Raw genomic sequence first — 4,846 nt, 5'->3', positions numbered from 1 at the left:
TTTTTTTTGTTGTATCTTTGTCTGGCTTTTGTATCACAGTGATGTTGACCTCATACAATGAGTTTGGGAGAAATGCCTCTGTTTCCATTTTTTGGAATAGTTTGAAGAGAACTACTATTAATTCCTCTTCAAATGTTTTGTAGAAATCCCAGTAAAGCCATCCAGTCCTGTGCTTTTCTTTGTTGGGAGACTGTTGATTACTGTTTCTGTTGATCATTGCTTGTTATTTGTCTGTTCAGGTTTTGTATTTCTTCTTGGTTCAGTCATATTAGTTTGTATGTGTCCAGAAATTTATCCATTTCCTCCAGGTTTCAAATTTGCTGGCATATAGTTGTTTACCGTAGTCTCTAATGATTCCTTGTATTTCCGTGGTATCAGTTGTAATGTCTCCTTTTTCATTTCAGACTTTTATTATTTGAGTCCTCTCTCTTCTTTTTTTAATTAGCTCAGCTGATGGTTTGTCTATTTTGTTTATCTTCTCAAAAAACAACTTTTTGTTTCATTGATCTTTTGTTCATTGAAGATGTGGGTGAGCTCTTAAGTTCTTGAGAGAAGTGCCTGGGTGCCCTGGCACTCTTTGGCTAGGATTCTTGTCCCTGGGAAGGCTTGTTGGCATACCAGCTAGTGTCCTGTGACTCTGATGGGTGCACTGGAGTACACTAGAGCTCCTCAGTTTAAATGGGTGACCCTGGGTGGGATTATTTTCCTCTTTCCTAAAGGTAGAGGCTCCCCCTGCGTCCTGGCTTCCCCTGACTAGGGGATGGGTTGATGGTGATTGAGAATTTTTTCTTGCTCTGTTTGGGTATCCTGGATTTCTGCACCCTCAAGGGGTTCTGTGTGCATCTCTCCCTGGATCAAGGCAGTCACACTGGCTGCACACATATCTCCCACCTCTAGGACTACTACTGCTGGCAGCATTGTAATCCCCTGCATGGGTTGGGCTACTAGGTTGTGGGTCTGCATTCCCTCCCCCTCTTTCCCTGAACTCTGCTGGTCACTCTCCTTAGGTCAATGCAGTACAGTGTTTGGCAGGCCACTTGCACAGTGGCTGTGGCTGCTACGATGGCAGCAAGCCAACCTTGTGGTGGCAGTGGTTGTGGTGGTGGGTGTGGCAGACCACCTACACAGAAGTGGTGTCTGCGGCAGTGGTAAGGGCCTGCAGTGGATCCTGAGGTCCCCAGGTGTGCTACTGCGGTCTCTATTTTTATTCTTGAGTCTTTTATCAATTTTGTAAACTGTATGTCTGTCACAAAAATATGTGTATGAATTAAAATTTTATGTTTGCTAAATGATCTCTGGCCATAAAGCGCAAATTGTTTAAAAATTATTTTTCTGGGTTGAGCTATTATGATTATTAGTAATACACTAATATAATATAATTAGTACAGTAAATATATTGCAAACTTGGGAAGTGATTTAAACAAAGAGTAAAGGTTAATGGAAGTGAAACTCATTATGAGATAACCAAGGATGTTTTTTTAAATTTTCAATCATTTCATGTATTTATGCATAAATATTATTTATTGCTGGAATGAGATGGGGTACAGCATGAATCCTATTTAATTCACTGTATTTATTGTCATAAAGCCTGACAGACCTTGCTCATATTAATATGTAGATGGGAATGGGAGGAGTTTTACAGCAATGTCACTTGATTCTTCAAATTCTTCTTGCAGTATATGCCAAGTATCGCATACTGATGTATCATCAAAATTATTTTTAATGATGTATGAGCTGACAATTTGATTAGGTCCTCCTTCAAATGTTTTGAAAGGAAAGAATTGGAAATGACCTGATCTGTAACTCAATCAATAGAGTCTTTCAACCTCTGGGAAGTATACCAAAAGCCTTCACTAAGATTTATCAACTGTCTATTAATTAGGCCTGCTTGAGGCACTTTGCACAGCCCTATAGATTTGGAAAGAGTTGGAAAAATCAAAAATACTGATTATTTCAATATACCTTTGCTACATACTATTTTTATTAAGTGTATTTATTCATATGCTTATGGAACTTTTTTATTACAAATCTTAGAGCTACAGATTTAACTCCTTCCATTTGCAAAAAATAGTCTGAAATCTAATAAGCAAATTTAGTCTTTATTTTTTTTTCCTTTTTTTGTCAACTGTTAGCCCAATCCAACTTTCAGAAAAGGTCTGAGGGTTTTTTTTTTCAATTTAAATAAATTTCTTAATATTCATAACAAAAAAATGAGAACAAAAGCAGGATTTTTTTTTCCTTTTTTTGTCAACTGTTAGCCCAATCCAACTTTCAGAAAAGGTCTGAGGGCTTTTTTTTCAATTTAAATAAATTTCTTAATATTCATAACAAAAAAATGAGAACAAAAGCAGGAAAAATTACAATTCTATAATATAATATACTTATTTACATCATACAAATTTATAGAAATAAGAAAATTTATTCCTCATTCCTCAACCTGTTATAACCCAATATTTTGTCTAGTTAAGATTATAATTGATTTATAAAGCAAGATGTTGTATACCTTCAGTAAATGTTGCTTAGAATGTATGCTTAGGAATAATTAAATAAAAACCACATTTTTAAAGCTCCGAAATAACAACATCAATTACTAAAACATAATTCTAATTTTTCTATAAATTTAATGAAAGAAAAAAATTTGCTAAAAATAATTGGTTGACATGGATATCCATATGCAGGAGATTGAAACTAGACCCATACCTCTCACCATATACTAAAATCAACTCAAAATGGATTAAGGATTTAAATATACACCCTGAAACAATAAAACTTATTAAAGAAAATATAGGAGAAACCCTTCAGCAAATAGGGCTGGGCACAGACTTCATGAATATGACCCCAAAAGCATGGGCAACCAAAGGAAAAATAAACAAATGGGACTATATCAAACTGAAAAGTTTCTGCACAGCAAAAGAAACAATTAACAGAGCTAAAAGACAGCCAACAGAGTGGGAGAAAATATTTGCAAAATACATATCTGACAAAGGACTAATATCCAGAATATATAAGGAACTCAAACAACTTTACAAGGAAAAAACAAGCAACCCAATTAAAAAATGGGCAAAAGAGCTAAGTAAGCATTTCTCTAAAGAAGATATGCAAATGGCCAACAGTCATATGAAAAAATGCTCAACATCACTCAGCATCCGGGAAATGCAAATCAAAACCACACTGAGATACCATCTCACCCCAGTTAGGATGGCTAAAATCCAAAAGACGCTGAAAGATAAATGCTGGTGTGGTTGCGGAGAAAAAGGAACTCTCTTACATTGTTGGTGGGAATGCATAATGGTGCAACCCCTATGGAAAATGGTTTGGAGGTTCCTCAAACAGTTGCAGATTGATCTACCATATGACCCAGCTATTTCACTGCTGGGAATATATCCAAAGGAATGGAAATCATCAAGTCGAAGGTATACTTGTTTCCCAATGTTCATTGCAGCACTCTTCACAATAGCCAAGAGCTGGAATCAGCCCAAATGTCCATCATTGGATGAGTGGATACGGAAAATATGGTATATGTACACAATGGAATACTACTCAGCTATAAAAACGAATGAAATACTGCCATTTGCAACAACATGGATGGACCTTGAAAGAATAATATTAAGTGAAACGAGTCAGGCAGAGAAAAAGAAATACCACATGTTTTCACTTATTGGAGGGAGCTAAAGGCATTTGGCTTTATGTCCCGAATTGCTTTACAAGCAGAGAAGATGAATCATCACCCAGAATGGTTCAATGTGTACAACAAGGTCCAGATAACTCTCACCTCTCACGACTGTGGTGGACTAACCAAAAGAGATGTGAAATTGGACAAGTTTATTGACAAAGCAGCTGCTTCTGTGTGATTTCTTCCAAAATGCATATAAGATCCTATGCACGTCTTAGCCAAAATGTATTTTTAAGGCAATTTATATGAACAAATTAAGTTGTAAATTTAGTTCACCTTTACAAACTGCATTTTGTAAAATCAGTACTTAAATACAAAATGACTTAAACTTGAGCCTGAAGTATTTTTCATTATATCTAATCATATACAAAAGATAAACCAACCAACATAATTATATGAATAATATTTGAAAGGAGAAATGGCATTCTTAAACACCAGAAATTGGGACTGGGGAATATTCACACATTTTGTAACTCAGAAATTCAAGCAATTATGGTGACTTTGCAAATGCATTGTGTTGGAGAATAGTTGTAAGGTGGAAAAAGGAGTATGAACTCTGCAGATAATGGGTTTTAACTTTAGATAGCAATTCTTTTGAAGATAAAGTTTATTTGAATTTTAACTTCTGTTACTACTTAAGTCATTAATTAGATCACAAAAGTCGCAAAAATAGGGTGAGCTGTCTTGATGTATTTTATCTTTACTTTTCAGACAGGGAGTTGATAGAGAGGACAAGTGTCTCGTCCATGGCTTCTAGCAAGGTGTGGCAATACATGGATTCACTGTCCCAGTAGCCAACTCACAGGTCATTAGTTGACTTGCTGAGTTAAGGAGGAATTGAGAGTCATTTTTTTTCATCATTTTCATGTTGTGACCCCCGAACTGAGGGTCTAAGCCACTGAGCTAGAAGCTTACTTGGGCCAGTAATGAGCTCTACTTCCTCCATGTGTCTGTGACAGGAGTAAAAAGTAGTATCAAGCAATCTTTTATTGAAAAATTGCACTAACAGTCTTCTATGAAGGAACTCAGGAATGTGCTTACTAATGAGATTATGATACAGATTAAAAGAACATATATATCCATTCAAGGAGCATGTGTTAGTCCCTCAAAGCATAGTGGTAGTATTGAACAGGGATCAACTTTGTAACTCACCTTAGTTTAGAGGCTAGAAAA

General features: G+C 35.9%; 1 pseudogene; it reads left to right on the top strand.

The window, feature by feature from the left end:
• The first annotated feature begins 3,675 nt into the window (after positions 1 to 3,675).
• Positions 3,676 to 4,006, top strand: LOC103609122 (annotated as a pseudogene).
• Positions 4,007 to 4,846: the final 840 nt, after the last annotated feature.

The sequence above is a fragment of the Galeopterus variegatus genome, unplaced genomic scaffold, assembly GCF_000696425.1.
Source record: "Galeopterus variegatus unplaced genomic scaffold, G_variegatus-3.0.2 Scaffold9218, whole genome shotgun sequence".
NCBI classification, from domain to species: Eukaryota; Metazoa; Chordata; class Mammalia; order Dermoptera; family Cynocephalidae; genus Galeopterus; species Galeopterus variegatus.
The sequence above is the reverse complement of the archived record's forward strand: the minus strand, read 5'-3'. Positions and strand labels throughout refer to the sequence as shown.